Below are 12,761 nucleotides of genomic sequence, written 5' to 3' on the forward strand. Positions count from 1 at the left end.
ACTGGAACCAGAAATGGGATCTTTCCCAGAAGCTGTGTTGCTTCTGCAGGCTGCCCTCTCCCTGGCAGTGCACCAGAGCAACGATGGCCCTCCTACAGGTTCAGGCCTGGAGACTGCTCCCAGGCAGACACCCCTCCTCAGGCGGGAAAGGTGCCAGATGACTGGAGCCAGAAATGGGATCTTTCCCAGAAGCTGTGTCGCTTCTGCAGGCCACCCTCTCCATGGCAGTGCACTCTCTAGTAAGTTTTTACTGCATCAATCTGGTGAATCTACAACAACATTTAACCAGAAATTCTTTCCATGCACAATTATGAGTTAATGTGAGGCGAAGATTGTATTTTTGCACAATATTTAGTATATAACAATGAATGTGCATCAGTAGTCCCTTTCGTTCAGGATAATATAAGACAAGGCTTTCTTACAGCCTGCCTAAATTATTAACTTACCTTGTTAGGAGGATAGCAATGAAATCTTCATATTACTCACGCCATAGTGAAGGGAAGTAGCATTTGGAGCAGGACATGCCTAAATTTATGCTGCAGCTTGGAGACAAAGAAAGAAGAGGTGGGTCTTCTCCTGTCCTCACAGATTATCCTGATCCTTGCTTCTATTGCTTTATATCCTTGGCTTTTTCCTAATAGTCTGATTTGTTGAACACACAGTCTGTGTCCTAGCATAGAAACCAAGACTGTCAAGACTTTGTAATATGGTTGTACCAATGTTTTACATCTTATTGGATAAAAATATGTGAAAAAGAAAAGGAGTATCTATTACAGGGTGTTCAATTAATTAACATGTATATTTATTAGCTAAATATTTTAAAGAATCCTAGAAGAATATTGATTATATATATAATAAAACTCAACATTACCTATAATTAAATAACATTTTCCCAATAATGATGAAATTAGTATTATACAATTTTGTGTGATACAATGAGATAAACATACCGTGATATTTTCATTCAAACCTCCAGAAAATAAATTTGTATGGCCTGAGAAAATATGAAAATAACTCAAATAATTTGTCACTTACAAATTCTTGCTATGTATTCTTCTAGAATGCTGAGATCTTCATGCTGATTAGGTTTGTGAGACAACTCAATTATAATATGAGATGCCCTAAAATTTAAGTAAACATTATCTCGGGGTATATTTGTGATGGTATTGCAAGACGGAATTAACATTTAGATTGGTGTAAGTGGAACAATGATCCAATCATGGGAGCTTATCTTCCACTGCTATGAGTAATGAAGTAAATCAAAAATATGGAGTCCTTTGATTTGCCCTCTTCTGGGTGATTGCTTTCACCCAGTGTCACCTTCTCCCTGACCCAGGTTCTCCTTGTTCTCTGTCTTTCATAATGGGACTAAAGTTGATGCAATAGACACTTATTTTGAGGCCTTTAAACTACATTACCTGATTTACCTGGCTCCCAGATGCAAAGACACCACGGAACTATTTCTTGCTTCAAGCTGTTTAGATTATAGTTTGTATGGAAGTTCCAAAAATGACTCATGTAGTCCTGTCAAGTCATGACCTAATCCAGTCCTTACATAATCTTATATAATCATAATATCTTACTAGTACCTTTCTCTGGACAACCCTTCACAGAACAGTCAGGAAAGGGGAAAAGACTTGGAAACTGACTAAAAAACATACAAGCATACATAGAAAATGAGGAAAAATGAATATAGTTGAAGATTATGTTTGTAGTGAGATAATGGTAATTATTTTATATTTTACTATGGCTAAGTATAAAAGTATCTTTGTTTCAGAAAACTCTCAGTTAAAAGTATTGTGCTGGTATCTGATTTGCCAATAAACTCAATATACAGTGATATTTCTGGTTGTTTATATTTGCATGTAGATTGAACAATTTATGATTGTTAAGAGAGTCAATGGAAGTGGTCAGGTAGGCTCACTGCTTTGTTAAGAAGCTATGGATGGAAGCTATTTAAAAACTGTGGTTTTGTATTTTTTATTGGAAATCCTTCAGAAAAGCAAATGTATTACTTACACACATATGTATGCATGTGTATCTACATAACCAGAAAATAGGACCAGGGGCCTCTCCTCCCATTGATGCCTGACAAGGCCATCCTCTGCTATATATGTACCTGGAGCTATATACTCCATGTGTACTCCTTGGTTGGTAGTTTAGTCCCTGGGAACTCTGGTTGGTTGATATTGCTTTTCTTCCTATGGGGTTGCAAATCTCTTCAGCTCCTTCAGTCCTTTCTCTAACTCCTCCATTGGGGACCCCACTGGGGACTCCAGACTCAGTCCAATGGTTGGTTGTGAGCATCTGCCTCTGTATTTGTCAGGCTCTGGCAGAACCTCTCAGGAGACAGCTATATCAGGCTCCTGTCAGCATGTTCTTGGCATCCACAATAGTGACTGGGCTTGGTGATTGAATATGGGATCTTTGGATGGTCTTTCCTTCAGTCTCTGGCCTACACTTTGTCTCTGTATTTGCTCCCATGAGTATTTTGTTCCCATTTCTAAGATGGACTGAAGCACCCACATGTTTGCCTTCCTTCTTCTTGAGCTTCATCTGGTCTGTCTTAAGAAACTGCTATATTATGAACATGTATTATCTAATAATACAATATCTACATTTTAATTTGTCCACAGAGTACATAAGTGGACTTCTTTAGGATAGATATTGAAGTTATCCAAAGATTATGCGTCTTTGTAGAGCAATGATTCGCAATCCTCCTAATGCTGTGACCCTTTAATACAGGTTCTCATGTTCTGGTGACCTCAGCCAAAATAGTGAGTTTTGTAGCTACTTTATAACTGTAACTTTGCTGCTGTTAAGAATCATAATTTAAATATCTGATATACATAATATCTGATATGTGTCTCCTGTGAAAGGGTCAGTTGACTCTGAAGGAGTCATTATCTGTAAGTTGAGAACCACTGATCTAGATGAATGCAACCATGTGACTGACCTCTCCAAGCACAGATTTGTGCAACAATCCAATTTCTAACATGTGATTTATAGACTCTGAGTATACGTTATATTAGAGAATCATTATTTCTAGGAGAAATTCAAAAGGTAGGAAAGGAAGCATAAAAAATTCTAACAGATGGTCAGGAAATGGTAGATATTTGAAGTCTCGTCATAATAACAAAGTCCATGACAAACCATCTATTCCTGATGGCATTCCAGTCAGTAGTAATGAATGCATTGAGGAAACAGAACCAGGTATGAGACAAGAGCAACAATTAGAACAGGACTTTTCCCAGAGTGAAAAAACTTTGTATGAGCAAGGTAGTACGCCAGAGTACCAGAGCCTAGCACAGTAGCATTTGGGAACCAGCATTTACCTAAAAGATACCTTAGAAAATGTGTTTTGTCAAACTGAATACAGTCCTGTAACATAGGCACTTGAGTCATCTGGACATGTTCTCTAACAAGGAAATCATACAGCTGGCCTCCTACTGCCTTCTGTTGTGCCAGTCTTTCAAAGAAAGCATCTGGTGATTATTGGTGGATTGAGCACTGAGAAACTAGGCAAGCATGAACCTGCTTTGGGGCTCAGTGCAGACACAGGCTACATCTGTAAGTACTGCAAATGGGCTCGAGAGCACAAGGGTCCATGAAATGTGTCTGCAGGTGAGGGCAGACAGTCAGGGATGCACTTTTATGACCTCAGCCTACAGACATTATATGGCTCTTCTATGCTCCAGCTTAACATTGACAAGTTATATTTAAAAAAAAAACTATAAATCAAATCACAATCTAGTTTTGAGAGGTCAGAGAATATGGTCCAACAGTTAAGAAAGCTTGCTGCCCTAGGACAAGGATAAGAATTTATATCTCAACTCCCACCTATCAGACATCCTGCTGACTTCAACTCTAAAGGAATCTGATGCTCAATTCTGGCCTGTGTACAAACAGATTTGTGTACCCAACAAAGGCCATGAACATACATTCACATATGCATATGCTCACACACACAGAGGTTGTGGTGCTGTGAAAATGCTTGGCTCAGGAAGTGGCATTATTAGGAGGTATGGCCTTGTTGGATAAGGTATTGGTGGAGGACTAGGCTTAGAGCTTTTTCCTAGCTGCATGAGAATGTCAGTCTTCTCCTAGCAGCCTTCAGATCAAGATGTAGAACTCTCAACTTCTCCTGCACCATGTCTGTCTGGACAATGCCATGCTCCCATCTTGATAATAATGGACCGAGTCTCTACACCTGTAAGCCAGCCTCAATTAAATATTGATCCTTATATGAGTTACCCTGGATTTTGCTGGCAGGACCCTGACATAGCTGTCTTGTGTGAGTTTATGCCAATGCCTGGCAAATACAGAAGTGGATGCCCACAGTCATCTATTGAATGGATCACAGGGCCCCTAATGAAGAAGCTAGAGAAAGTACCCAAGGAGCTAAAGAGGTCTGCAACCCTATAGGAGGAATAACGATATGAACTAACCAGTAGCCCCCCGCCACCAGAGCTGTGTCTTTAGTTGCATATATAGCAGAGGATGGCCTAGTTGGCCATCAATGGGAGGAGAGGCCCTTGGTATTGTGAATATCATATGCTCCAGTACAAGGGAATGCCAGGGCCAGGAAGCGGGAGTGGGTGGGTTGGAGAGCAGGGTGGGGGGANGNTATAGGGGGCTTTGGGGATAGCACTTGAAATGTAAATGAAGAAAATATCTAATAATAAAAAAAAAAGAGTTTCCTTGGTTGTGGTGTCTCTTCACAGCAGTAAAATCCTAAGACACACACAAATAAAGACATGAATAAATATTAAAATTGTAAGACACCATTTAAAGCTTCAAAATAAAGAGGTAAGTTTTTCACAAAAAAAAACCCTCCATTTTTCACAAAGAACTGTCATTTCCTGGTTTTCAGATAGTTTCTGTAACAAAAATATTTCTGCAGTTACCTGGGATTCTGAAACTGAGCCTTAGAATCAAAGCAAGAAGTTCTCCCAGGAATTGTTCCGAAAGCCAAGACTCTAAAAATAGCCTAGTGCCTTATCTCAGCCTTTCCCTCTCATTTAGAAATCTATCCAGAAAATCTACTGCCTGAAAAGCTGTAACAGTTCAAAACCCTCCAGTGTTTCAGCAAAAACTGCATTTTGATCTGTGAGTGCCACCTTCTTTTTTACAGAATTTTATAGGCTTATTTTCCTCCTGACAGTTTCATTGCATTTGTTGGGTTGTAAACCATGTTAAGCTCAGCAATAAAATGACTGCAATCTGTACAAGTAATAGCAAGCATGTCTCATAAACAAGATAAGTTGTGCCTTGCCAATATTGCTGCACTTCATAAATATGAACTCAAGTCTGTTTTGTGTTTTCGAGATCAACGGCGTAGTTTTATTTTAATTAAACACAACATATAAAATATTCATTTATGAAACAAACATCGTTGTTTTTAAGAGATTATATTAAATTAAATTATACTCTTCTTGCCATAATGTCGTGCACAAAAGAACCATTTTGAATTTTAAGTGGATTGATACAGTTCAAGTGTCCATCAATAAAAACTATATTAGGAACACAGTAATGCCACCATGAATAAATGAGCTATTTATATTTTCTGATAATGTAAGTGCTTATATGAACTCATTCCAGTTTCTAAGCACCAGGCATTTCAACTGTGTAGTAATTAAGAAACTAGTCTCTGCAGAGGAAAGGTGGGTGCTGCCAAGGCCATTTCACGTAGCAGATTGTAAGCATTTGCTTTATCGATGACATAATTCCTTGTCATATTTTATTAGATCAGATCTGGATGAGTTGGATGAGCCAATTGAAGAATACTTGAAAGTGATTCCTATGAAAAATTTGCTGTATAACAGAGTTGCAGAGCTGGAATAAAAGGTCTAAGCTTTGTTCTTGGCCCGCTACTACCAACTATGAGTCAAGTTGCTCCGTGTGATCAGAGGGAACTCCATGAAATAAGCCTTCACACGGCAGACTGAATGATTGCCTGCCAAGCAAGGGTGAACCTAGCCTTGTGAAATCTAACTTATATCAACTGGAGAACACTATAAGGAAGAGCACAAAAATTATGGATGCAGAAATTGCATAAAAATGAATACTTTGAACGAAACAAATCACAATAAATAACTGGAAACTTTTGCTGTTCTGTTAGGTAAATTGTCAGAAAGGCTGCACAGAGCTGTTTTTACACTACAACCTTATTTCTCCACACCTGGAACACTCTATAGGTCCTTGGTCTTAGTGGGCTAACCCGATGAATCTTCCAGAGTTATTATCCAAACACTACATATGTCATTATCCCCAAATGATGAGAAACTTATATGCTACTAACTTGGAAAAGTTTATTCAAATTTTGCCTTTAGGTTTAGCTCTGCTCTGTGAATTTTTCCCAGACATTTTCCCCCACTGACACCTTCTTCTTACTTAGTGTCCAGAGTATATATAAACAACTGTCTTTACACAATGAAATTTTACTCAGCTTTATGAAAACAATGGATTCATAATTGTAATTCATCCATTCATACATTAAAAATCTCAATGAAGTATTGCTTCAAGTATTGTCTTCACAATAGGATGCTATGGAATGCATGCATTTTATCATTCTATTCTACTCTAGTAACATTTTCTACTAGGTGAGTTGTCTTAAATCCTAGCTGAGCAGTTTCTTAACAAAGAGAAAACTTCTTCTACATTAATATAGATTATTTTGCATTATATGTTAGACTTCTAATTAATAACATTTAGGCACAGTTCAATTTCCCATTGCTGTGGAGAATAAAGATATAAAGCATTATCCTAGATTCAAGTAATTAAAACATTGGAACTTTGAGGCTGGAGATAGAAATCAGCAGTTGAAAGCGGTTGCTCTTCTTTCAGGGGACCTGGGATTGACACCAGTGAATTTGGTTATTAGAATCCACACAAGGACTCATAACTGTCTACAATTCCAGTTACAGTGGTTCCAGCAGGTAAAAGGCATGTAGATAATGCAAATAACTGTACCTACAAGCCATTGTGAGTCACCATGTGAGTACTGTGAATTGAACTTGGTTCCTTCAGAAGAGCAGTGAATGCTCTTAACCACTTAACCACATCTTCAATCTCATTATATATTTTGTGTCTATGCATGTGCCTATGTGCTTGACCATGTGCATGTAAGTGCTTGCACAGTCCAGAACAAAGCATTAGATATTCTGAAACTGAATAAGAGGGTTTGAGTTATTTCATGTTGGTTCTGGGAACTGAATGACTCCAATTCTCTGATCATTAAATAGAAATTAACTTCCAAGAATTTATAAATCTTAATAAAGAAACTTTAAATCTAAAAATGGGTCGAAAGGTTGTTTTTTTTTTTAATTGGCTGTACTCATATATCCCATGTCACATATTATTATAGTGTGATATTGAAATCCTTCACTGAGTGGCATGATCTTTATTCACTTTAATTCAAATTAGTGACTAGTTTTTAAGAACAGAATATGATATAGCATAAATTACACTATGAGATTCCCAAGGATTGGTCATAAAGTCAATGCAGTTTTCTCAGGAGTTTTCTCTTGTTTGCTTGGTTGGTTTTACTGTCATTACAAACATGTGCCACCAACTAAAATATGAAGGCTTTTTTTTTAGGATAATTGCTACTTGATTGCTATTGTTATGGTAAGCAAAAGTTTATGCTACCTGAATAGGCTGGGTGTTTTAGCTAATCACTCCAATAGGAGATTCACTTGACAGCACCAGCTACTAGCCATATGTGTGAACAAGTGTTCAGATAACATAGGTCAGACTTTGAGTCCAGCTATACTTCATAAGTGGCTAGAACAAAGATATGGCTTCTTTGTTGTGTGGTCTCAATATATCTGACTCATATAACTGACAAACATAAAAGATGGGTTGGCTTATATATATATGGTATTGCGAATGTTTTCCCCAGCCTCAGTATGAAGAACATTCCATTCTACTCTCTTCTGGCTATGTGACTCCACTGACATTCCAAGAGACTTGTATGAATTTGTTGGATAATATCACCCTTGTCATTAAGAAGAATGAACTTTGTCCTTTGTTATACAAGTGTGTTATTGATCATAAAGGGAGACATGGAAGCAATGTACTGCAGGTGGATAAGTAGAAGGAAGTACTGAGAAGTACTGATAATATCTCCAGTACTTCATTGGTCTCTTCTGTGGTCAAGCACTCAAATAAAATAGTCAAAAAGATCAGTTAGTTGCTTATATTCCATTTCTCCATATGAATAGTTTCCCAAATACAGTGAAGGTTACAGAATTACAAAGCAGCTACAAAATACCTTCTGCACCTATGGCTCTGGGTAAATTGAAGAAGACATGGGTAGAAAGATTGTAAGAATTGAAGGGTTGGGAAGTTTGCTATGAAGTTGCATTGCATAGTAATGCCTGAAGATATATCCATAAAGTCTCATAAGCATGGTTGCTCAAGCATTAGCTGAACAAGGATAACAACAATAGACATGCAACAGAAATGGGGACAGCCCATGAGGCCTCAATTCTATACAAACCCACAGGCAAGCAAGGAATTCTGAATGTAGGAGAAAAATAGTCTTCTCCAGAGAAGAGCACTCCAATTGCTTTTCCAATACCAGATAGTTCCCCTCTGAGACCATAGATACAAAAGTAGCATACAGATTGATCAGGTTATTTATATATTTACTTATACATATTTAGGAATATATATTCCCATTGTATTGAGAGTAGAATCTGCTCACGTGTTTATCAGCTAAAGAATAGAAAATAAAAACATATACATAGTAGCCTATGAAATTTGATTTAGCTGTAAAAACATGAAATTGATGGAAAAAGAGATAAACTGTGTAAAATTATCAATGAGATATTCTAAAACCAGAAAGATAAAGACTGCATGTCCTATATTATAAACATATCATAGATTTAATGTTTAGATCTATATAAAAATAGATGAGAGAATACTGGATGTAGATAGGTTTCAATGGAGACAGGAGATAGAGCATGCAAGAGAAGTGGGATTGGAAGAAAGTTAACCAAACTTAAGAAAGAATGAGAAAAACAAATGAGTTTGAACAGCACTATTTTGTATGGTAAATAATGCTACTTGAAATAGCCTTGGGTTGTTAAAAGAAAATCACAGTGTTAGGTTTATGATACCTTCCTATAAGCTACTGACATGGGTATGACAGAGACCCTAAAATAATACAGTCTTCTCCCATTTATCTTGGATGCCCATCAGAACTATATAATAAGGACCTGTTGCTAAAGACACCATATACTTTGCTTACAAGACACAGAGATAACAAGCTGCAAATAGCCTGGAAACTCTGTTCCATCTGGCTGTCTTTCATAGCACCAGAAGTTACTATAGAGCCTTCAGGCAGAGAAAACCCTATGTCTTATCATTAGCAGATTTCAAATGCTGCAATACTTATCTGCTAGTAAACTGCGGCAACTGGTGAAATGTTGGCACGAATGTTACAGGACTACTGAACTAGTTTCCTCTTAGATTTGAGTTTTCCTCAATGGTAGGGGATTTTATGGCTGACACAAAAGCCTATGAGTTATAGAAGTTATACTCATAATTGCCTAAAGGGATAGCCTACTGTTCTTGTTTTGTTACATGTCTGTGCTGACAAACCATCTTCTAAATATTTTTATTGATATCCATAGAGCTAGGCTGCTCATAACCTTGTCAAAGAAGTCTCTGCCATGTTTTATTTTGTTTTTGTAGTGGACAACTCTTAGTACAGATATGTAGCTGTTTAAATTCTAATGTTAACTGAGTCCCCTGAAATTGTTTGCACGATAGGGTCTGTATGTAGCTTCTCAGAACATGCCCCCAGTTACTTCTGATTGGTAATTAAAGATGTTAGCAACCAAGAGATAGGGAGGAGAGACAAAGGTGGAATTTAGGGTTCCTTGGTTTGAGACAATGAGGAAGAGGAGAAGAAAGAGATGCCATGCCTGAGGAATGTATAGGACAGAGAAGCAGACCTGCCATGTAAAGGGAACAAAAGAACATGAGCCAGAGGGCTGCTCAGTTGGGTCAAGAGAAGCCAACATAGAACATAAAATTAGTAAGTAGTAACTTGGAGTTATCTATGGGAGGTAGATTCTAACACCATGTAGGTTAGGAAATCACCAATCTATTGTGCTGCTTAACACATATTAAAAATTTAAAGTCTATGTGTGTGTCTTTCATTCAGAAACATAAACCACTGAGTTGGGTATTAACAAAATGCCAGTATTTATTAAATAAAATATTTATTAAATAATACTGCACAGAAACTTATAACTAACTGATCATGTATTGAAAATAAGTAACTGTTGAATAGTGGGCCATAAATGGAATATTTATATAGTCTCCCATTCCAAGGTTCAAAGACTATTCAGAAGATGAGGAAGCCTGGAGCTAATGCTGTGCTAAAGCTCTCCATACCCAAAACCCATCCAGAGAGAGCTGGTCTCCCATGAGTGCTGTTACACTTAAGATCACATGTGAGACCTCAACTATTGTCCCAAAACTTAGCCCAAAATGGATCAACCAGGAATGCAGAGGGCACAGACACTACAGAGCATCCAGGGACAGGATCCTTCCAGTTTCCATGTGTATCCTGGAGCTGGTACAAAACTCTCCAGCTCTCCATACCAAAATCCCACTCAGACAGAACTGTTCTCCCAGGAGTACTGTCACACCTAAGATCACAGCTCTCCATATCCAAATTCCTCCTGGAGAGACCTGGTCTCCCAGGAGTGCTGACACACCTAAGATCATAGTCTCACAGGCCCAAAGGCTCACAGGAGGGACAAGCTCCAAAGGCAGCAAGACCAGGTAGCACCAGAGATAACCAGATGAACCAGATAATGAGAGGCAAGTGCAAGATCCTAAACAACAGAACCCAAGGCTACTTGGTATCACCAGAACCTAGTTCTCCCACCATAGCAAGCCCTGGATACCTCAAGACACAGGAAAAGCAAGACACTGATTTAAAAATCACATCTCATGATAATGATGTAGGATTTAAAAAAGGACATAAATAACTACCTTAAAGAAGTATAGGAGAACACAAATAAACAGGTGGAAGCCCTTAAAGAGAAAACACAATAATCCCTTAAAGAAATATAGGAAAACAACCAAAATGGTGAAGGAATTGAACAAAACCATCCAGGATCTAAAGATGGATTAGAAACAATAGAGAAAGCACAAAGGGGGACAACCCTGGAGATAGAAAACCTTAGGAAAGAGATTAGGATGCAAGCATCACCAACAGAACACAAGAGATAGAAGAGAAAATCTTAAGTGCAGAAGATACCATAGAAAACATTGACAAGGGGCTGGGAATTTAGCTCAGTGGTAGCTCAGTTTAGAGCACTTGCCTAGCAAACACAAGGCCCAGTGTTCAGTCCTCAGCTCTGGAAAAAAAATAAAAGAAAAAATTCAGAAGACATTGACACAACAGTCAAAGAAAATACAAATTGCAAAAAGCTCCTAACCCAAAACATCCAGGAAATCCAGGACATAATGAGAAGACCAAACCTAAGAATAATAGGTATAGAAGAGAGCAAAGATTCCCAACTCAAAGTGCCAGTAAATATCTTCAGCAAAATTCATAGAAGAAAATTTCCCTAACCTAAAGAAAGAGATACCCATAAATATTCAAGAAGCCTATAGAACCTCAAATATATTGAATCAGAAAATTTCTTTTTGTCACATAATAATTAAAACATCAAATACACAGAACAAAGAAAGAATATTAAAAGCAGTATGGGAAAAAGGTCAAGTAGCATATAAAGACAAACCTGTCAAAATTACACCAGACTTCTCAACAAAGACTCTAAAAGTCAGAAGATCCTGGGCAGATGTCAGACAGACACTATGGTAGCCTAAATGCCAACCCAGGCTACTATTCCCAGCAAAACTCTCAATTACCATAGATGGAGAAATAAAGATATTCTGTGACAAAAAAAAATTTACACTATATCTGTCCACAAATCCAGCCCTACAAAGGATAATAGATGGAAAACTCCAACAAAAGGAGGGAAACTACACCCTAGAAAAAGAAAGAAAGGTTTCTGAAGTGATTTCCACTAGTTTTTCCTGTGTGCCGTTTCAGTCCCTCTTGAGGTGGACTGTTGTTGTCTCCACCGCAGCCATGACAGAGGCTGATGTGAATCCAAAGGCCTATCCCCTCCCAGATGCCCACCTCACCAAGAAGCTGCTGGACCTTGTTCAGCAGTCATGTAACTACAAGCAGCTTCAGAAAGGAGCCAATGAAGCCACCAAAACCCTCAACAGAGGCATCTCTGAGTTCATTGTGATGGCATCAGATGCTGAGCCCTTGGAGATCATCCTGCATTTCCCTCTGCTGTGTGAAGACAAGAAAGCCCCATACGTATTTGTGCGCTCCAAGCAGGCTTTAGGACGTGCCTGTGGCGTCTCCAGGCCAGTCATCGCCTGTTATGTTACCATCAAAGAAGGCTCTCAACTAAAGCAGCAGATCCAGTCCATTCAGCAGTCTATTGAAAGGCTCTTGGTGTAGGCTGTGGCCTCTGCCCTTTCCTGTCTACTGCCACCCTGTCTGTTAGCATGTACTATTTTCAGCCAATTACTATTATATTGTGCTACATTTGCGTTTTACATATTTTTTGTCTTAATAAGATTATTTTTCGCCATCTCTTCATTCTCTTCTACCATAAAAAAATGAAATGATAGCTAGGACAGGTGAAAGGCAGAATGTCACCATTTAACAACAGGAAGAACCAGAAGAAACTTAAGCCAGGGACAGTGTA

The 12,761-nt window shown here is 38.2% G+C and overlaps 1 pseudogene; it reads left to right on the forward strand.

Moving 5' to 3' along the window:
• Positions 1-12,124: 12,124 nt before the first annotated feature.
• LOC110319626 lies at positions 12,125-12,544 on the forward strand (annotated as a pseudogene).
• The last annotated feature ends 217 nt before the right edge of the window (positions 12,545-12,761 follow it).

This window comes from Mus pahari, chromosome 3 (assembly GCF_900095145.1).
Source record: "Mus pahari chromosome 3, PAHARI_EIJ_v1.1, whole genome shotgun sequence".
Taxonomy (NCBI): domain Eukaryota; kingdom Metazoa; phylum Chordata; class Mammalia; order Rodentia; family Muridae; genus Mus; species Mus pahari.